Source organism: Pteropus medius, unplaced genomic scaffold (genome assembly GCF_902729225.1).
Source record: "Pteropus medius unplaced genomic scaffold, Ma_sr-lr_union100, whole genome shotgun sequence".
Lineage (NCBI taxonomy): Eukaryota > Metazoa > Chordata > Mammalia > Chiroptera > Pteropodidae > Pteropus > Pteropus medius.
In genome coordinates, this window is record NW_024350924.1 from 8,227,117 (window position 1) to 8,249,736 (window position 22,620).

General features: G+C 50.3%; 1 long non-coding RNA gene across 2 annotated transcripts in view; it reads right to left on the reverse strand.

Moving 5' to 3' along the window:
- Positions 1-545: 545 nt before the first annotated feature.
- The window catches only part of LOC120585102 (uncharacterized), a 79,591-nt gene continuing 57,516 nt past the window's right edge, over positions 546-22,620 (reverse strand). Inside the window, exons 4-5 of one of the 2 annotated variants that reach the window (XR_005648225.1) lie at positions 8,405-8,526; positions 546-2,861 (exon numbers count right to left, since the gene is read on the reverse strand). This is a non-coding gene — a long non-coding RNA (uncharacterized LOC120585102). Of the gene's footprint in view, positions 2,862-7,997; positions 8,527-22,620 lie in introns of those variants that run through there. The other variant, XR_005648226.1, reaches the window with a different exon arrangement.

The following is a 22,620-nucleotide window of genomic DNA, read 5'->3' on the forward strand; positions in this document are numbered from 1 at the left end:
TGGAGAGTGACCGATGGTTTAATCAGAGCAGGGCGCTGGGGGTCAGCAGCAGCCAGACACATTGGGCAGGTCTGTGTGACCCAAGGCCATTTCCCATTGAAACTCCTCTTCATCCTTCAGCAGCCCCTGAACCTCAAGCTCGAGGCAACAGCAAAGGGGGTGGTGGGGGTTGCTGAATGACAGGAAGCTCCCTGAGCAGCTCAAACTTTAGAAGCAGGAGCCTGCATACCAAGGAAGCCATGACCCAGAGAAGTGAAGTTGCAGCTACGAAGTGGCCACACACAAACTGGAGCCCATTTCATGTGGCTCCGGGTCCAAAATTCTTCCCGCGGCATCGCCGGCCTCTGCCCCTCCCAAGGGGGCCACATCCTTCCTCTTCGCACCCCGAGCCTTCCTCATCCGTATTCCCAGCTCTAAGTGCCGTGGCTGGCTCACCCAGCCTTCGGTTTGATCCCGTTCGTAATGTAAGTTACAGGAAAAGAGAGATCACAGTCTACCGGTGTTGACTTAAATGATTTTTTATAATGCGATTTAGATATGCACACACATTAAAAATCGTTATAAACTTGTAAACCATACACTCATAAAACTAAAGCAAACGTACAGATTAAATATCATCAAAGGAACACAACAAATAAAGTTCAATGGATCTAATGGAATGAAAGGGAAGAGGCGGTTCGGTTGAAAGTCGACCGTCTCATAAAATGACAGCCTGGGATCAGGTCCTTTTGCACCTGGCTCGCCATCTACGGTGCAGCAGTCGCTCTGTTGGAATAACTGCGGGTGATGGTGTCGCCGACCGTCACACAGAAGAGGTGCATGACCTCCATGCCGCATCCGCCTCCCTTCTTGACTCGTTTGTTTATGCCAGTCAAAGTGCGCCTACTGACCGCCAAGTGTCCGGGACGTCCTTGCAGTTCAGTCCTCAGTTACAAGGTGTCGCGGACCATTCGGACTCTGCGTGTCCTTCAATTGATCACGGAAACAAGCAACGTGAATGGAAAGATCATCCGTGCAAAGCTCGCGGCTCCCCTGGAGTGCATGCGCGGGTGGCTGTTCCGTCCTAGGGGACACGGCAGAGGGGGGCTCTGCTCCACACGGCTCCCTCGTGGTGTTCTCCTCACCACACCTTCCCTAGTGTCCACTTCCCCGCAGAGTTGGAGAGAGGCGGGTTTTGCCTCAGAGGGGTAAGGGCACAGAAGACAGCAGCAGCGGATGTCAGCGTGATGGCCGGGTTGAGGGTCTAGGGCAACAGGATAAGAATGGGGCCTGGGTCGTGGTTAAGTCTGAGCTCTCTCATGTGACTCTTCCTCCTGTGCTTCCTGCAGCCTCTCCTAAGGGGACCTGGTTATTGTTCAAAAGTGGCACAATGTCTGGCCTTGAAGGAGCATCTCAGACCATGGCCCGGGGGCGGGGGGTGGGAAGGAAGGGACTCCAAAGGCGGAAGCAGCAGGTGGCGTGAGCTCTGCAGGGGGTGGGGAAGGTCTCCCTGCTTCCTCCATCTTCTTCTGGACCCCGTCTGCCTGCACCCCGCCACCTCTCAGGATGCTAGAGCGGGGATGCCTGCGCCGGAGCAGGGTTTGGACTAGAAGGCACCCGGAGAGCTTCAGATCCTCCAGCCCCATCTCTGCCCACATTAATGCACTGGCGCGGGGCCTGGCCGTGTTGCCGGCATCCCCAGAGGGCTCCGGAAGACAGTTCTCTAATACCTGAGAGCTGCAGTCAGGTGCTCTTCACTACGCCGGCCCCTCTCGAGTGGTCAGAATCCTACCCACTGTGCAGCCCCAGCTGAAACGCACTTGGGGATCACATCGTCACCCTCTCAAACCCAGTTCCTCTGCTTACGAGCTGAACCGGCTTCCCTGAGGCGTGTGAGCCTCAGCTCTCCGACCTGTTTGATGGGGGTGACAGCGCCCTTTGCTCAGACTCGGGGTGAGGACACAGTAAGATAACGTCTTTAAGGTTCATGACCCGGTGCCTGGCACGCACGGCGCTGTGATTTGAGGCCGCTGTGCCCTCCGCATCAGGTCATATCCTGATGGGTGGAAAACTTCTCAGACACTCCCGGATGTTCAGAAGCCCCCACCCCGGGGCTCTCCACTGCTAAGCGTCCCCAGCCATGGCCACACTGGTGGCTCTGTGACCTCACCGCAATGGCCGCCATCCATTGGCTGTACCATTGGAGTGGCTGAAGATGCTGTCTCTCTTCCCCAAACAAGGACAAGCCTGAGTTTTGTATTGTGATTTTCACTTTTCTCTCTAAAAGACTTTCCCACGCCCGAGCTGCCCACTTGGCCCCTCTTGGCTACGTGCTGGGCTCCAGCCTGGAATTGTGGTGAAGCCAAAAGCTATTCTGAGATTTTCTTTAGCCTCACAGCTATTTCAAGCTCCAGCTTAGACGTAGGCAGAGAGAACCCACTGCTCCCTGCCCATGTGTTGGCCACAGCTTCCAAGACTGGCCCTTTTATGCTTCTGACACCCTCAGATTCAAAATAGCCTCCGCCTGCAGGTGGTGACCAGCACTGGCTTCGATGGAGCAGGGACATGCACATGATACCCAGCCTGCCGCTGGACGAGAGAGGGTCCTGGAAAGGTTCGGTCTGGGGTTGAGACTGAGCTCTGGAGAGATGGCCAGAATTACGCCCGGCCCCCCCACCGCACGAGCTGGCAGGCTTGCAGTGGAGAGGGGGTGCTCCGTATGGAACAGCAGCTTCTAGTCCTGGCCAAGTGAGGAAGGGGCTCACTTCTGCCCCCTGAGTTCTCATTCGTCTACCTCCTGGGCCAGCATTCATTCACCTATGCCACAGGCATTACCGAGGGCCTACTTCATGCCAGGCACTGTGCTAGGCTCTGGGGTACAGCTGTGGAGAGAACGGACAAACATCTCAGCTCTCGTGGAGATCACATTTAACAAAAATCATAATAACCCATTTGGATTGGCCGTTTGAGTTTGCAAAGCACTTTTCCATACTTTTCTTAAGAGCTAATCCTACTGAATACTCTGTGAAGTTCTATACCTGCCTGTTCTTATTTAATCCTAGTAATCCTCTGGGTTAGACACGACACCGTTTTGCTGACAAGGAGAGGAGGCAGAGACTCCAGAAGAGTCACTAAATTGCATGAGGTCCACACAGCAAAGAAGTGGCAGAGCAGGAAACTGAACCCGGGTGTGTCTGGCTTTAGGCCCAAGCAAGATCTTAACCACTGGGCACAGCGACGCTGGTGCCGTGCACTTACAGTGGGATGCAGAGTGCCAACGGCAAGTTCCGTCGATGCCATGATGTGACATTTGAGTTTGCCCAATGCCAGGCTCCTTCTACTTCAGCTCAAGTGAATGGTGACCTGGACTCTGCTCAGGTGCCTTTGGGCTCCTGGGCACTCCCTGCACCGTTGGACACTCCAATCCCCAAGTCTGGACACCGTGGTGGTTCCATAGTCCTTCCTGTCTGCGAGGAGCCGTCTGTCCAAACCCGCCTGCCTGGCAGTCCCACTGGAGAATCTTCCTCCAATACCACCCCGTCCAAATTGGCTCTGATCTGCTTCTTTCTCTCCCCAATAAACAGCGTATCCCAGATGGGGTGTGGTTGCCTCCCTTGTGCTCTTACAGCTTTCAGACACACCTGATACCTTGCTTATCTCTCTGGGGATGTAGCCGCCTCATGCCCGCCTGTGCCACCCCACGGCATGTTACTGGGACCCCTAGGTGCTTGAGCAGTAGTTACTGGGTGAGTGTTAGAAGGACCGAAAGCTTCTTGGTTGCATGGAGGCGTCGGGCCGGTTACGAAAGGGAATAGAACCTCTTTATCTTTCTTACAGTCTGGGTCACGCTGTTAATGCGACCTGTGGTACCCAACAGATATCTGTAGCTTTTGAGTGTTATTGTTCAAAGGCATGTCTGAAGGCTTTGGCATTTAACCCCTGGTCTGCCTGAAGGGGGCGCCCCAGCGTAAGAGGGTTGGGGTCTGAAGCAAGCTGGCCTGTCTCGGTATCGTAGCCATCTTGTGACCAACGGCCAGTGAAACTGATGATTTGCGGATGTTCAGGGAGACTCGGTGTGAGGCGCCTTAATGCGATGGCAGGTGCCAAGACGATGCACGTGTTTGTGGCTCTGTGACTTGGTCCCTCCTCTGTGAAGCTGTTACTGTCCCAGGGACCAACCTGTAACAAACAGCAGCCCACCTGTTATTTGCGTGGCCCCCGAGACCAGATTCCCAGGAAGAGCCCCTGCTCAAACAGTGCCCCCTGAGCCTTCCTCAGCACACGCCCTCTGGCCAAAGGGCAAACGGCCAAGCAAAACACACCTGTGGGCTCCTCAGCGCTGAGGTTTGGTTGGGTAAGTTCTCGAAATCTCTCTTCCCTCTGCACCCAATGAAAGCCTATTTTTGTCTCCAATTTTACTTTAGGTCGATCCTCATCTAAATGGCGGCCTGAGGGCTAAATAAGGCCAATTGGCTCTTTTTCTGGTCCAAAACAGGATAAAAAAAATTGCAATGTTTTCAGGCAGGGTAAGCATTTCCTAGTTGCCACAGTTCCCATGAACCCTGTGGTGTTGTCCAGAGCGTGTTGGAAGCAGGGAAGCAGTTTGGGTGTGTGATATGAAGCCACGCTACCTGTTCCTGAGTCCTGGATCCCCCCCCACCCCCCCGCCAACTAGCTGTATAACTTCACCTCTCTGTACCCTAACCTTTTCATCAGCCACTTGGGAATAACAATAATAATAATAAGAGCAACAACAACAAATGGTACCCATCTCAGGTTTGTTTGTGAAGATGAAATGAGTTAATACATCCAATTGTTTAGTACAGTGCCTGGCCTTGGGTATACAATGAATATTTCCTGGGCACCTACTATCTATGGGCCAGGCTATATATTATGGACTGGGGATACATCGGGGAACAAAACAGACTAATCTCGGCCCTTGTGACACCAGATGGGGGTGTCGGGGGACAGACAATAAGCAAAAAGCATAGTACACATAGTGCAAATACCGCGGAGAAAGATAAAGCAGGGAAGGGGTGGAGAACGCTGGGGGTGCGATTCAAAAAGTGCGGGGGTGCCTCACGGAGAAGAGAGCTCTCCGGGAGAGACTCGAGGGAGGTGAAGAGCACGCCGCGTGGAGCTCGGGGGAAGCGTGTGCGGGTGGCTGGAACAGCAAGCACGGAGGCTAGGAGGCAGCCCGTCGTATCTGATAAAATGTCCCCTGTTTTCATTACTCCCTGCCTGGTCTCCCGAGGCACCTGGGTTTGTGGCATTGCTATCGAATTTGTCGATAGACGCTTAAAAACTGGGGGGTGGAGAGAGAGCAGGGGCGGTTCAAAGGAAGTAGTCTGAGTGGCATCCACCTCCTCTTCTTGAGGGGACCCCCTCTGAGCACAGGGCCCACCTACGGCCCGGGCTTGATAGATGCCATCTATTACTGTTGATAAATGCGCGCGTTTGTGCGTAGAGGTGGTGGTCCAGTCTGCAGGGGCTGGAAGAGAGGAAGACATGATGCCGGAAAGGCGCGGGGTTGAAACGAACCACAGCCAGGAGGAAGCTCTGCTTGAGGGCCCGTGATTCCAGTTGTGCCGATGATTCTGGGCCAACGGCTGGTCGCTTTAAAGGGGGTTTTGTTTCCAGCTCATTAGAAACAGTCGGTTGGTTTAACTGCAAGGCTAGCTCCTAATCGGATGCACATCTCAGCAGATTGGAGATGTTTTTGCCAGAGTTGCTATTTTGCAGGCAGCAATTTGTGTGCCCACCAGGAAACCAGGTTTGGTGTGAAAATAGAGCCTTCCTCTTGGCATCTTATAATCAGGAACCAGCAGTAGCCGGCTTTCTTTCCTGCTGCTTCTTGTGTAGAAAACAAGACCCCCCCAACGTGGGGTGGGTTGGGATGGGGCGAAGGCGAGGACGGCCCAGGCCGTGTCCTATTTGCAGACACAGAGGAGCCGGAGGAATCATGTGAGGGTGGCCTTGCCGTGTCAGACGCGGCTGACCGTCCGTGCCTCAGATGGTTATTGTTGGGGTCGCGTGAGACATCCTTACATAAGAATGCCTGCACGTCGTACACGCTGGGGAGTGTCAGTTTCCTTCCTCTTCCCTTCGGGACCCCAGAAGACAGCTCCCTGGAGACTGATCTTCTCCCCCCACTGTAAAGAAGGAAGGCTCCTCTCTATGAGAGGTAAGGCCTAGGGGGCGGTGGGTGGATAGAGAGAAGAAATCCAGCAGGGAGCATCAGGGGGGTCTGTGGGGTTCTCAGATCGGCCGAGCCAATTAACCGAACCCCACTTTGAGGAGGAGACTTAGAACCGGGAGCTGCAGCTGCCACAGCTGTCCCCAGCCCGTCTCTGTGGGGTGCCCTGCCCACCACTGGTTAGCCAGCCCCCAAGGCCAGGAACGCAGCAAAACAAGACCGCACAGTCTCGGAGGGTGAAGCATACAGCTGTCAGGTGTGGAGACCACAAGTTACAGCTGGTGGATAGACTGGGCGGTGGGGTGGGGGTTGGGGGGGAACTCACGCTTTCAAAAAAGAACCCAGCGCATAGAAGGTTCACACGCGTTGGTCATTCTGATTGCAAATATCAGGACGTCAGTTAGCAAACAGAGAAAAGCATTCCTCCTAGAATCCAATGACACACGAAGTGACTAAACTCAGGAGGGCATGGATGCGGCCAGAACAGGAGGCTCAGGGGCCGCCTGAGTCTCTGTCATTCTCTTGCCTGTTACTCTCTGTCTGATGTCATCGCAGCTGCGGTCAGGCCTCCTGGAAACGTGACTGGCAATAGCTATCCCCATGGGAGGGAATCTGACCTTGACTTTCTTGCTCTCCGGTTAAACGTTCCCGGGGAAGAAGTTCATTGGTTCGGCTGGAGCCAGGGCCCATCGCTGGGCCAATGGGGGCGGGTCACATGAGAGCCGGGACACTCTTGCCTCGCTGCGGGGGCGGAGAGCACACCAGGGACACATTTCAGTGGCTGTTCGTATCTCACTGCGAATGCGTAAATCTGGAGGCTGCAGGTGCTTTACAAGTGCCAGGGGCCACCCTAGGGGCCGATGTTGCTGTCACCTTTCCAGCAGGGTGTGTACAACCCACGTGTGAGAGTCTGGGCTGGTGACTTCCCGAGGGAGAAGGGCGGTGTGACACTCTCCCAGGACGTGCACAGCCTCCTCCTTGGGCGCCGCACGTCACCTCACCCCTTCCTTCACCCCTTTCCCACTCGTCCACCTGTTACGTCCTGAGGGGTGTCTCTGCAGCTTCTTGCAGAGCGAGCAGGGGCGGGGGCTGATGTTTCTGATAGTTTGGCTGGCCGTGCCTTTCCCATCTTTCCTCCCCTCTGCCTTTGGTCCCACTCTTGTGAAAACATTCTCCCAGGCGTGGACCCCATCCTGCCTCTAGGGGTGCCGGGGGAGTTTATCGGCGTGATGATCTTGGGCTCCCTCACATGACCCAGTGGGGCTGTGGAAGGGGCAGGAGCAGGGCAGCTTGGGGGCTCCAAAGTGCTTCATGGCTTTGGACTCTATGGCACCGTTTATAACCCGAACTCAGCTTAGATGTCTCTAGCCTCCATTTCCCTTAGGGCCACACCTCACATCCCCAGGAGGACTGATTGGCCTCAGTTTGATTAATGGACCACCTTTGTGCCCTGAATCAACCAGCTAGGGACGTACTGCACATATCAGACACCTGGAGGGGATCATATTTTAACACCCCCTCCCCCACCAAACAAAGCTATTTTCAGTCATAATCATGAGATACAGCTAATCATCATCATCATAATAATGCCAGAAAAGAAGCACGATGACAAAAAGTTTATTAAACTGTGTATACATAGTTAATAAATAAAAAAGATACAAAATAAAACAATGAAAGAAAATAGTAATGACATAATACTCTTTGTTACATAAATTTCTTTTTGGAGAAAAGAAAAATCAGTTTATAATGATATAGTGTTCTGTCTCCAGTGATGAATAATAACATATCAGTTTTTGTTTTCAAGTTGTATCTTTTGCAATCTTGTAAATAATTTTATCAGAATTAATCTTTCCATATTCATGCAAAGTAGGCAGTACCATATGTCCATCTGCTTTGCTCATAATTGAACAAACAGCACTTTTTAATTTTAATTAAAATGTTTTTCTTTCATAGAAAGTAACATAAATAAATAGGAAAAGTTTTAAACGTAAGGATAAATTTAGCGGGGATTCATAAAAATTTCATTTCACAATAAATTCAGGGAATTGTAATACCATTCACATCTTTGTGTCTTAGGTATTAATTACAGTAGCTTTCAAATTTGACAAACTTGAAAAATTACTACTAAAATAGAAAACTCATCAAATATCTTAATCATTTTTAGTTAAATCTCCTGAAGGTTTTGTGTTACGGAAATCAGAGCTCATGCTGAATAACAGCAAACCTTACCATTATTTGACTCATTGCTTTACATCAAGCGTCCGGTCCTTGGTGGTGACGGCCGAGGAATTCTAACACTGCCCTTTTGATTTTTTCTGTGAGTATGAGACCGGCATGTTGCGTCATCCCTCCTGTCACGAAAAGACAGAATTAAAGTTATTCAGGTTGTGTTTCTTCATTTTTGTAACCCTATGCTATTATTGCTTATTTTGAATCTACATTTTTAGATACAGGAGTTTGTATTGGGGATCGGTCACACAAAACAAGCTCGAATGATCCCAAACCGTTAGGAATTTACTTGAAACAAACTTTGTGTGGCCGAGTCTGTGTATCGGGGCATGACTGTGTAACTGGGAGTTCTCAGAATTAACTTCCATGCAGAAAGCAAGTTATAAAGGAGACATGAAATACAAACTGTGCTAATCGGACGCTTGCTACATAGTATTCAAACACATCAGTAATATACAGCAATGGTTTAGAACTTAGACCAACACAAGAGTTTTTCAGGAAAGAGACATTATTTTATCACTGACATGATTTAGAATTGCCAGCACATGGTGATAATAAAAAGCAGACTGACTTCTAGTTTGTTTTATTATTACTTTTAAACTCTCCAGACGCCCCTATTGCCTACACGCGGCACGTATCTCTCCCCTCGTCCGGCCTTCGGCACACCACCACCTCTAGCTATGGCGGCGGTGCTGGCGGAGGGTGTTGGCGGGTGGGAAGTTCATGCAAAAAAGACTCCGGGGGCCCACCTTGGGTGTTAGGGGCTGTGCTTGTAGAAGGGGACACTGTTGTGACTCAGGCAGCTGCTCCACATGGCACCTATTACATTCTCCTTCCTAGCTGCTTAACATCTCACACACACACACACACACACACACAGACGAGTAGACTTCATCCCATAGGTCCAAGATGCTCCTGACCAACGTGATCTGACGTTCCCACATCCAACCACAAATGCAATGGGTTATAATTCGAAGTTACGTCAGCTACTGCAGCATCCAAGGCGATATCATGTTGCCATATTCTCTGAGTCTGGATAGCCAAGTGGTGTCCGTTCCTTCTCTAGTTATGTTGCCACCCCATCTGATAGTCATCGGACTACGGATTACTTAGCAATGAAGGCACTAATAACACACCCTATCCTCTAAGTCTATGTCAATAGACAATTTCTCTCATCTTAATAGTATCCTTAGCCAGTCCCTGTGTATAAATTTTTTCTTCTCTACATCAACTCTACATAACCCCTCCAGACCATGTTGAGTCCAAATGCTTGCCATAGAGATGGCGTTACCAGCAGTGGCGCTCAGTAGGGGGAGGGTTAGTTTCCTCTAGTTGGTGGGGGTCGGTGTGCAGTGAGGGATATTTCAGAGGGGCTCGAAGGCTTAGGTGGGGGTCGGGGTGCAGTGAGGGATATTTCAGAGGGGCTCAAAGGCTTAGGTTCACCAGTTCCTCTGTTTCCTCCCAAATATCACAGCTTCCATCGCCAGGATCCCCAATCTCCTCTGATCATATCGTATAAAACCTAGTGAGTTCATAATGCAAGTGGTGGCATCATTCTATAGCCTGAAATCTCAGTTTCTGAACTTGGTTTTTTAGTGATTTCAGGCCAATAGCTAGTGGGATCACATCAAGACCTTGGCTTTGGATTTATGTTGGGGAGGCTTCTGGGACTGAGTTTGCTGTTTTCTTATATTAGGGTATCCCAATGCACTCAGAAGCCCTGCTGTTGGGGTGGGGGGAACAAAAACAAAAAACAAACCAGAAAAACTGGAAGAAGAAAATGACATCGCAGGCCGACACAGTCAAAATAGCCCTGTTGCGAACCCAGCTCTGTTTCTCTTCCCCCAGACTCTTCTCGAAACTTGCTCTCGTTAGAAAGCACGGCCGATTCTGGGTAGTTCACAGCCGGCCTTTTCATCAAGGCGGCCCATTTTCAAAGGGGAGAGCGGGGAGGCTCGAATCTCGCGTTACCGCTTTCTGGTTGTGCTCTCTCTCTCTGGGCCTCGGTTTTCCATCCGTAAATGGAGACGATAATAGTTCCTATCCTATATGGTTCTTAAGAATTAAAAGAGCACCTGGTGCGTAGTAAGTACTCAGTACATCTTAGCTCTCCTTATTTTCATCGGGCACCTAATTATTGGATACTCGCTACGTGCCATTGCGGCCTGTGTATGTGTACACGGCACATGTACCGACACAACCGCACGCTTCGTGCTCTTTCTTTGCCCATCAGGGTAGGTCCATAGTGTGTTTTGTTCACTGCTGGGTCTGTGTATCTGGAATCATGCCTGGGCACATGGGAAGCACCTCAAGTCGTTATCGGAGTAAGCAAATGTTTAGGGAAATTCCTGTACGCACATAGACAGTTATACAGAATAGAATTTCGGGAAATATTTTAGTATACAAATTCTGAGGTTCCAAGAGAAGAGGTTAATGCGACAACTGAGAAGGACTCGGCCATGGGGGATCGGGGGTCGGTCCCCCGCGAGAAGATAAAGCAGAGGAAGATCGACACAGGAAGTCACCGAGAGGCGCTGGGAGCCGAAACCATTAGGGCCGTGGTGTTGGCTGGCTGGCCGCAGTCGTGTTCACCCCCAATCCAGTCGCCCAGGGGACTGAGCGGGGTTCCCCGGGGTTTTCTCCAGGGAGGGTTTGCCGGCTTCCGGCGCCTCCTCTCGACCACGTGTCTGGTGAAGCAGTGTTTGTTCCCCCTGGACATCTCCAAGTTGCTTTTCTTTGTAGGTCAGTTTACTCAGTTTTCCAGAGCTCCGGGGGTTGTCTTTAATGACAATTCCTGGACATTTTAAGTCCTTCGCTGAGTCACTGCTGAAGAACTTTCCTGCAAAGGAGTCTGAGATGCCACTAAGGCAACAGGCTCCAACAAGCAGCCGCTGATGTCGAGGCTGTTGGTAGCTCAGCGTAGGGAGAGAACCCCAGCTCTTCCTGCCAGGTAGGTCGGCCACTTGCCATCTGGTGCAGACTTTCTCCAAGTGCTTTACCCGGGAATCACAGGCTGCCATCACTTTCAGCCGGGGTGCTCCGTAGGCCTGCTCGGCTTCCCTTGGGACTTGCAGGAGCTCAGACCTCTGCTGTCATGCCGGTCTATTTCCCCATCCAGATCCCTCTGGAGACAGTCCAAGCATGAGTGCTCAGACCAAAGAATGTGAGGGGCTGGAGTGGATCGCTTCTGTGCTATCTGCTCCCTGGAGAAATGGCCGGGATCCGCATAAAATGTAGTTTCGCAATCACACACTAAACCACTAATCCTCAAAAACATTAGCCGTCCTCATCTGGGATTTCTTGAGACTTAGGGGTACTCAGCGTAATTCCATTTGTTTGGCAAATTGATGATGTGGACAGAGAGCTCTTTATCCACTCAGACAGGAAAATACTCTAGCAGCAATCTTCCATACACCAACAATAAAGAAGCAAATTACAAATGGTTTTATCCAGTTAGAAATGATGGGACTTCAACATGAGTGCACTGGTTTAAGCATTCAGTCATCCAAAATACAGTGAGAGCTTGCTCTGCGGAAGACTGCTAGGCAAGGGCGGGTTACCGAAGCAAATTAGGAGGGAATGAATATTAAGTTTGCTGCTCAGAATATTGGGTGGCTGTCGAATCTTCGCATTTAATCTGTGCAACAACTTTGCGAAGACTGGTACTTGTCCTCCCACATTTATTCTTAGCCACCTTTTTTTAGTAAGAGAACAATCTCTACCCTGAATTTTAGCAGTATATGTGGCTTCCCAGGTATTCCTGAGTAGGATAGTGAAAAAAAATCACATACTTATGGTTGGTAAACATTTCCAAGACTCCCTTGCAGCTAGGTATGGTCATGTGACTAAGTTCTAGTCAATCAGATTTGCATAAAAGTGATATGTGCAACTTTGAGGTAAAGCCCTCACCTAGGGAGCTATTTCCTGTCTCCTCCACCTTCCTGAAAACTGAAAATAGATATGGTTGTGGGACTAGTGAGCAAGCTTTAGTTCATCTGGGCAACATTAGAGCAGTGAGGCAAAAATAACCTGTGTCCCTTGCTGGCCTCAGAGAACAGTCTCCTACCTGTCCTCCACCACCTGCCCAACTATGGGTCATTATGTGAAAAGACAATAAACCTCTATCTTGTTTGAGTCTTTCTATTTTGGGGGTCTCCCTGATACACAGATCAGTTTTTATAGTTCTAAAATAGTGGGTAAGAAATCTACCCTAATGATGAAAAAAGGAAGAAGTAAGCAAATTTTCTAAAATCACCGTGGTAGTAGATAGCAGACCAGGTCCGATGTGTTCCGCTACCGCACGTCATCGTCCCAAAAGCGAGCAGAGGAACCCAGTTGTAATCCCTGGGTTTCTCAAGAAAATCTTCGCAGTACTGCGGAGATTTCAGTGGTTCATCTTACAAAATGCGTAATGGAAAAGGGGAGGCTCTCACCTGCTACATGCCAGTCATCCTGATGTGCATCTTACGTGTGACAACTGCAGCGAAGACGCAGATGTTGGTCTCGGAATAGGCACAATCGAAGATGGCATCTACTAAAATGACAATCAGTTCCACATCAGAAAGAGAAAAATAGCACTAAGTGAGTGCAGAGGAAGGGGAGGGTATATCTGGCTGCATAGGATCAGGGACAGCCCCAGGAAGGAGGTGGCACTGGGCTTAGGTCTCGCAGCATAGGGAGTGTTTAGGGGAAAGAGCCTTGCAGGTCAAGAGAGAGCAGAATGAACTAAGAACAAGAAGCCCGGGAACACCCGAAGCAGTCCCTCAGGGTGTGCGAGGTCGAGGAGGAGGACGGAGACAGAAAACCGAGAGGCAGCAGCAGGAGAGGAGGGGAGGGGCGGATGTAAGCGATGGGCGAGGGCAGGACCCACAGCACTCGGCAGCCATCTGGGAGTGGGAGGTAAGGGAGAGAGAGGAACTCAAGAGAACTGGGAGGTTTGTTTTCGTCTAGAAGCTCGAAGGGAAGAACATTACTTAAAGATATTCTGACCAACTTGTTCCCTAATGAACACAGTGAATAAGAAGTTCTACCAGGAGCTCAAAAGAACTCCTTTGGCTGAAGGAACAGTTTACAACTAGATAAGTAAAAAAGGCGTGCTCGTAGCACATTTGTCTCTCTGAAGATGAAAGTGACGTGGAGAATTAGGGACGAAGGAGCCTCTAACTCCAAGCTTTTGAAGACCAGAATTCTTGCTCCGCCTGGGACCTGTCCTGTCTGAGGAGACCTTGTGAAATATCGGTGGACTTTTTTTTTTTTTAACTACTAGATAACTGTTTAATCTGTAAACTTATCCAAAGTTTGAACATATCTTGAGGCATCTTAGGAATCTCAGTAATCAGTGAACGAGCTCTCTGTAGATCCATGGCCAGGCTTCCCAGCAGCCACCCAGAACGCGTCTCCGGGCGGGGGTATGGGAGAAGTTAATAATTCTCCTCACGTCTGGCTTCCTTCTCTGCCTTTCCCCCTCACATCTTCCACCCCCTGGTAGAACAGGACACTTCTAAGTAGTTGGGAAAAGTTAAACTCTGACAGCAAAGCAAAATCAGAGTTGAAGGCAAATGTTTAACCTATCGTGTTCAAACACAGGCTAGTGACTGAAGAGTTTTAGGCTCAAAGGGCCAAATACTCTGCATTCCTGAGAAATCTAAGCAGTTTCTCCTGCTGCTGCATATTCTCTCACAGCACTTTGCCGACAGGAACCGGGCGGGTACACCAACTGTCGATTTATCACTGAACGATTTGAATTGGGAAACTGAAGAATAGCTTGTGTCTTTGTATTATTCTTTAAATCCACGTGAAAGGAGCCAGGTGTCAGCTTCCAGCGAGAGGAACATTCTTTCGAAGGCACCATAAAGCTAAGTCCACACACTTCATTTCTCTCTTTTTTAAATTCATTAATGTATTTTTATGGTGACGTTGGTTATCGAAATCCAGTAATCCGGTCTCTGCTGTACACTTTAACAGTAAGGCACATATATATATATATATTTACACTGTGTGTTCACCTCCCATAGTTAGGTCTCTTTCTGTCACCACATATTTAACCCCCTTTACCCCATCTACCTCCCCGCTCCCCCCAACCCTCTGGTAACCACTGGTCTATTGTCCATGTCCATGAGTCTCTGTATGTTTGTCCTGTTCACTTGTTGCTTTTAGGTTTATATCCCACGCATTAGTGATATGTGATTTTCGACTTTTTCTGTCACGTGCTTCATTTCTGATTCTTTAACAGATTCTGGGGGGCCCCCGTTGTTCTGTTCGGGGTCAGGAAGCTCATTCGGCCATATTGCCACCTCCTGTAAGGCCGCTTGTCTTCTTGCTGAGCCTCGTCGATCAAATCCAAGATCCTTCCGTCTCTGTGCCTCGCAGTCCACTCTCCTGCAGCTTCGACCTCGTCAGGCTGGCACCTGGCCCACCACAGCATATGCTTCCGCTGAGCCTGCTCGGGCTGATTTGTGTCCCCTCTCATGCTTCCCCCACTGTCCCACATCTCGACTCCTGCATCTGAGCTAAGGTCAGCCTAGAGCGGGGGCCACATTGCTCAGTAAGGACTCACAGCTGTCAGCTGCTGTATGGGTTAGAGAAGGGTAGGCCCTGGGGCTGGAAGCAGTTGGCTTCTTTTCTGGGTGTCCTTTCTCATCTGACTGTCATTATTTCACACTTTCCACTCTGCCACTTTGTCCTTTGCCTCTCGGTGTGATTGACTCCGCCCAGGAGACCTAGAGCCAAGGGCCACATCATCGCACACGGTCCCTCTTTCTGAAGCTCCAGTACGTATTTCCAGTGTGTTAAAGAACTTGCCACTGGACTGATGCATGGTCCTCCTAACCGGCTCCTCTCCTTCCACCTGTGGCAGCCAGGTGATCTGTTAAAACGTAAATGAGGACAAAGGAACAAAGGCGATACAATAGATCAAAGACATTCTCTTCAAGAAATGGTGCTAGAACATTCATAGACAAAAAAAAAAAGGCAAGCAAACACAGAGCTTACACCCTGCACAAAAATTAACTCGAAATGGATCATAGGCCTAAATATAAAATGCAAAACTATAAAACTCCTACAAGATTACATAAGAGAAAACCTAGATGACCTCGGGTATGCCGATGCCTTCTTAAACACAACGCCAAAGGCACAATCTATGAAAGAAATAAGCGATAAGCTGAAATTTATTGAAGACATTTACTCTGCAAAAGACAATATAAAGGAATTAGAGAACAAGCCACAGATTGGGAGAAAATATTTGCAAAAGACACATCTTATAAAAGGCTGTTATCTAAAATATACAAAGAACTTGCAAAATGCAACCTGATTTAAAAATGGGCCGAAACCTGAGAAGATATACAAAAGTAGATACACAAAAATGGCAAATAAGCACATGAAAAGATGCTCCACATTATATGTCATCGGGAAAATGCAAATTAAAACAGCAGCGGTACACCACCACACACCAACTAGAAGGCCCCGAATCTGGACACCGATGACATCGAAGGTTGGTGAGGATGTGGAGCAACAGGAACTCTCATTCGTGCTGGTGGGAATACAACATGTACAGCCACTGGGGAAGACAGTTTGTTGGTTTTTTACAAAACTAAACATCCTCTTATCATCCCCCCCTGCCCCCGCAATCACACTCCTTGGCGTTTACCCAAAGGAGTTAAAAACTTACGTCCATAGCCACAAGACCTTTGGGTTTCCAGCCTCCACTCACACCTCAGTCCCCTTTGCTCTCTGCTCTATCAACAGGGACGCCACTGACCTTTTGAGCCGCTTCATTCCTCACTGTGGAGGATTGTCCTGTGCATTGTAGCGCGTTTAGCAGCATCTCTGACTAAATGCCAGGTGCAACCCTCCCCCTGAGCTGTGATCTAAAAAATATTTCGGGACATGGCCAAATGTCCCCTGGAGGGCAAACTCACCCCCGTCGAGAGGCTTTGCTGTAAAGGGCTGTCTGTCTGCTCCTTCGCCTGCCTCGCATGGCGGTCTTGCCCCGTCCCCAGTTAACCCCTTCTGGCCTTGGAATCTCCATGCCATCCTCACTTTCTCAGACACGCCTCTGACACCCCGGCCTCCCCGGGTCCCTTATTGTAAACTTTCCTGCTGCTGGTGTGAGCCTGCGCCGTCCCCATCACGTGGTAATCGAAGCAAACGGTTACCGACATAGTTATAATGTTGCTCTCACCTGTGTGGTTACTCGGTTCACATCTGTCTCATCCAACAGACCACAAGCCCCATGAGGGCAGGGACCGGGCTTGTTTTTTCTGTCATTGTATCCCGAGGATACACTGTATCTCCGAGTACCTGACACAGTGGGCAGTCAGTCCATCGCCATCTGCTGAACTGCTCAGTGCACGAAGGTATAGCCCCAACCCTCACGGAGTTGCTTTCTAGGGAAGGGATAGGCCAGGAAATAAGCAAATTCAACCCAGAAGTCTGTGATGAAGTCATCAGACGTTGGCAGGACACGGAGCACCGAACATGCTCTTCGGAGGTCGGGGTGCTCCAGGAGGAGGTAGTGTCCAGGGTCCTTCCGGGAGATCCGAAGGGTACCTGAGAGCTAAGTGAATGAGCGATGGAAGGGAACGCATGGGAAAGTGGGGGCTCCAGGATGGGCTGGGCGAAGACTGAGAAATGGGACCGGACAGCCCCGAACCCCTCCTCCCTGCCTAACTCTTCTGCTACCTTCTTTCTAACTCCTGCTCTACCCGGGCTAAGGCCTTGCTTCAGGGACCCCATCATCCTGCTCGACCTGGGCTAAGGCCTTGCTTAAGGGACCCCGTCACAAGGAGCCGCTGCTGGCTCACAAGTCAGGCGACCAGTCATCCCAGTAGGACCAGGACCGTCTTGGTTTTAGCACTGAAAGTCCCACATCCTGGGAAACCCCTGGTTTCTGAACATACCGGACAGCTGGTCGCCCTGCTCGGGGTTTGTCCGTGACTGTCCAAGCCACCTGGAGGGAGCAACCAGGCATCTGACCACTTCGGAAAGACCCCTGGACTGGGGCCGTGACCCCTGGGTTTGAGTCCTGGGGAAGTCACACCTCCCCTCCCTTCTCAGGCCTCCCTGCCTCCCACGCAGCTGCAAGGGCCTAATGAAGAGCATTGTCTATACAGACACCTCACAAGCTTTCGAGTGTAAGGAATTTTTATTGTCATTCCTCCCTAGACCATTCAGGCCTGGAAGCACTGGAAATCTCTGCAGGGCCCCGTCTAGGACTCAGGGTGTCTGCTCATGTCACTCTGTGCTGAGACCGATGATCTGCCATCAGGGCGGCCACAGCCAAAGCCCTCGGATGGCCGCCTCCCCTCCAGCTCGTACCTCCTGTTCCTGTCACTGAGGGAACAGACACATTCAGAGTTTGGAGCAATGAAAGCACTCTGTAAAACGCTTGCCTGGGGAGAAAGTCTTCCTCTGTCTTCAGGGAGGGCACATGTCACGCAGCAGAGCTGTCCAGTGGGTCTCTCCAAGGAAAACATGGGGCTGGGGGGAGGGGGAAGGGGCGGCCGGAAGCCAGGAGGCAAGCACACTGGGCAGGGCCCTTCCTCCTCCTGAAAGCCCGGAGCCTACATCCTCCCCTCTAATCTCCTTCTGGAATCCCTCCTTTTCTGTGGCAGCCCGGGGCTGTTTACTCTGGTCCACCTCCCCGGCTGGGTGGTTCGCCTCCACACAGCCAACGTAGAGGTTGCGTGTGACCCGTGACCGCGTCTTATACACCCAGGCTGTGAAATGAATCCCGAACAGGCCTGGCACTTCTGTGGTTCTGTGGCTTCCGTGAGTGTTAAGTGGGCTTGACAGTGAGTGGCTTGAAGGGCCTTGGGGCAAGGTCACCAGAGAAATCACGGGGTGCCCAAACGTTGCACGTGCCATACTCATACTCGAAAGTATTTGTCATTTGTCTGAAATTCAAGTTTAACTGGGCAGCTTGCATTTTTATTCACTAAATCCGATAACTCTCTGAGTCTGTTTTTCACTTCCTGAGTGGGACAGGCCGGTACCCTTAATTTCCTGCTGAGATTTCTGGGTCCAGTCTTTTGTCCCTGTCCCCTGCTGCATGGGTCCAACAGATTCCCAGGCATACCAGGTGGATGAGAGAGCTGAGCGTGGGACCGGAAGGCAGCCCAACCCGAGAACTGAGCAAAATCTCGAAGAGAGAACTTATGGATGCAGAAACATGATTGCAGTTGGGTTAAGGGACGTGGGACATAACGGGCCTTTGGCTGGGTAGCGGCCTGCTGCTAAGATGCTAGAGGCAGGAGGCTGAAACGTCACCCCTTCTCCGATGTATCTTTTGGCGTTGGGGTTTTGGCTACAGCCGAGAGTGGAGCCTCGTGTATCTGTTCGTATCCAGGGATTCGCAAGGGCCCTAGGAGAAAAGATGTTGGCATTGCAGCCTCTTTTTCTGGACTTTCAAAATAATGAAGGTTTGTGTGATAAACTCCGTAGGCTTGGCTGAGGCCAGATCATAGGACAGGGAATTTGGGAGGACAGGGGTTGCACACTAGGAAACACTTCACCAAAGAAGGGGTGCGAGGGAAATAGGACTAATATAGGGCATCTTGGAGGGCGGGAGACAAGGCTACGTGTGTGGACTAGAACTGGGCCATCAAGAGCTGTCCCGCGGGGCGTCCCCACTGGAGATATCACCCCTCATTCCTTGAGGGACACCAAGACTGGACGAACTGGGACGACCTATCTGGGCAGCTCTAGGGACAGCAAGCTGGGCTCTGGGAGCAGCGGGAATAGTGACTCAATCAGCCCATGCCCCTGGAGACTGGCCATGACCTTGGCACCCTGTCAGATACACCTGCAGGTTGGAGGCAGCTGAGATGGGTCAGGGTGGTTCAGAGCTCGGGGGTCCTCAGGGCGAACGCTTGGTGATGTCTGTGCTCCTTCTTTTCCAGCATGTACTCTCTCCTCCTCACACACACACACACACACCACACACACACTCTCACACTCACTCCACACACCTCCCACCTTACACACCTCCATGCACTCTCCGCACCTCAGCGCGCGCATCTCTGCGCACGCGCACGCTCACCTCCGCACTGCATCTGGCACACGCTCACGCATCTCCGCGCATCTCTCATCACGCACACCTCCTCCACGCACTCACGCACACATATCTCTCCTCACACCTCACACTCGGCACTCACACTTTGCTCCATCATCTGCACACTCTTGCTCCCTTTTACCTCTTGCCTCCTCCACACACACTCACACACATACACGCTCACACGCACACTCCTCCTGCCTGAGCTTGCTCTTTTATTTTACACACACTCACATCTCACACACACTCACGCACACATACACACACGCTCGCATCTCTTTTCAAACCTCTGCACTCCGCACGCACACACACACACACACTCACACACACACATCACACACGGATCTGGGAGGACCAGCCAGTTGAGTAAACTAAATCGGTTGTGGTTGGGCTCAAATTCAGGTTGATAAAGGAAGAATAGTAGATCACTGTTGATCAGGTTGGGATCCAGTATCCGGGAGACACACATTTTGAAGGATACAAGGTGACACCAGATTGAACTTCTTTTGATTACACTTCTTTTAACGCCAGATCAAGCTTCTTCCAAATGGAAGATCCTGCTCGGTTTTGTCAGCTCTTATCTTTCATGAATATTCAATTCATAAAGACGTAGGACAGGGAAGTGGGCGGGGGCCTATTTTTAAAAGGCACCCCTTTCTGGGAGGGGGTGCAGCTGTCTCCTAGTTTCGAAGAGTGGAGTTGAGTCTGGATTTCAGCCCTCCGTTCCTTTCTCAGATGCCCCAGCACCACCTTACATTTTAAAAAAGAATGTTCTAGAACACAAGCGCCATTGACCTATCATGACATTATTAGAGCAGAATTAGTGAACACTTACGATACGCCAGGTACTAATCTAAGCCCTCTGTTTATTTGCTGAGAACCCTTTGATCCTCACGCCAGCTTTTTTTCAGACGAGGAAACACTTTGCCAAGCTGACCCAGGAACTGCGGAGCCGAGTTGGCTCTCTTAACCCCTGCTGTCCTGCTAGACCTGGAAAGATTCACTGCAGCAACATGAGGCAACGGGTCAGAGGAAGGCCCGAAGGGAAAGAACTGTGAGAAAATTCAGCACGGCAAGGAGAAAAGGAAGTAGAGGACAGCCACGCACAAATTTGGTACCGATCGCTTGCCATGCAGTCCCATTTGCCAGCGAGAAGCCACACGCATCGTTAGCTCTGAGGGTTTTTGTAATCAACAGGAAGAGGGAAATCACAATTATTTTCAAGATTCCCAGTGTCTCTAAGGTATAAAGTTCAAATATCGGGAGAAATGCACTATCTGTGGAATTGTCTCCAGTTGGTCTTTGAAGAGTCACTTACCTAAGGTCTCACAGCTGCTCAGCCAGAATTGAAACCCCAACCATATGGCACCAGGACTCACATTCTCAGACACGGCCGCACATCGCCTCTGGACTTGGATCGGGTACTCTTAATGAATGTTTGTTGAATGGATAAGTGACCGGCCCATGGAATGAGAACAGTAGCCGAGGAGTGTCTGGAGCCATGGGGCTGCAGCTTGATGCTGTGACGGCCATGCTTACGTAACAGTCGTTTATAACTTAAGTGTTCCTGCCTCGGGGACTGCGGCATGAACAACCATAACACACTCTCGAACACCAGAGTAACTTCTAAGTGCTAACTTCTAAAACTAACTAACTTCTAAAACTAACTTCTAAAAACTAACTTCTTTCTTTACTCAGAAAAGCAGCACAAATGGCCATTGTGTGTCTCCCTTTTCTTCTGCAGAACCGAAGAATTTGCTTGGACTCGGCCTGATATGAATGGAATTTCACCTACTCACAGGAGTTTGGCAAACACTCGATCATATTCATATTCTCTCTCTCCCCCACTCCTTCCCCCCACCCAAGACTTAGATGAACGGAAGGTTTGAAATCAGATAGCGGGCTGCTCTTAGAGATGTAGAGAGGGAATATTATTCTAAATATAAAACTGCTTATAAAATCCTTACAGCAATTGTAAAAAAGAAAAAAGAAAAAAAAGGAAACATTAACAGCTCAATCCCAGTTCAGTTTACATTTCATTAAACAAAAATCTTTCAAACGTGATAATCACTCGAAGAAGCCCTTACTCAACAGAGTTCAGCAGAATCAAACCTTCAGCAAATAGGAAGGAAGCAGATGGCTTCGAATCCACGAAAACCCCCAGAGCTCCATAATTGGGCTTATATTTGTACCAAACGGTGTCTGAGCTCCGGGTAGCGCCTCTTAAACAGAAGCCAGCACGTGCTGACATGCCACAGTCTGGCTCTGTCTTCGGCGCTTCGCACACCTTCATACCTTGGGGGCCCACAACCCTGGGGTTCAGGTCCCTGTTTTCCAGTAAGAACATAGGCTTAGAGATAGAGAGAAAGGAGCTTGCTGGAGGTTACAAGTGACCAGGCACCCCCTCGAGAACAGCCCCCAGATTTCAAACCTGGGCCTTCTGCACTCACACTCCGCTGCCTGACCTCTGACCTCCACTGAAGACATGAACCCCGACCCACAGAGAGGTTGGAGAGCTATAAAGGCAAAAGGGATGCCAGGTGCCAACGGAGCCCGGCTCCACATCTTCCAATAACCCTGCTTTCTCTACTGGTGAGGACGAAGGAAGGTAAATTCGTAGTCTGCTGTGTGAAGCACCGTCATATCACTCCCTTCTGAGGCTTCCCAGGCCGGTTTCCAGTTCTTTCCTCCTCCTGCTGCGTGGCTGAGCAACTTTTGACTGGTTGATTCATCAGGAGGCCCCGCCCCCATCCTGCAGCCGTGGGGGACTAAGATGCAGAGGCAGAGGCACATCCGAGCTCCGAGAGGTCTTGCCTCCCGCTAACCGTGCCAACTATATCGGAGCATAGATAGGCAAAGATGGAGTCGGGGACGTGAATCCTCCCCAGGACAGCAGAATACAGTCAGTGGACACCACTGCGAATTTATAAACTGAGAAACAGCGGTAGAAGCAGATTCTATGGCCAGAATGAACAGCTAGAAGAGTCAGCAGTGGTTATCCCTAGGGACGGCCAACTCAGTGGGACGCATGTCACTTTTCATCTCAAGAATCTCTGCTTGCTAGTTTCGCCACGTCCACGCAGTTGATAAAAATTTAGCGAAAAACACCAACAAGGGGAAACAGAACCATGTCCTCTCTATCCATTCCATTCTTTTCCCTCCAGTT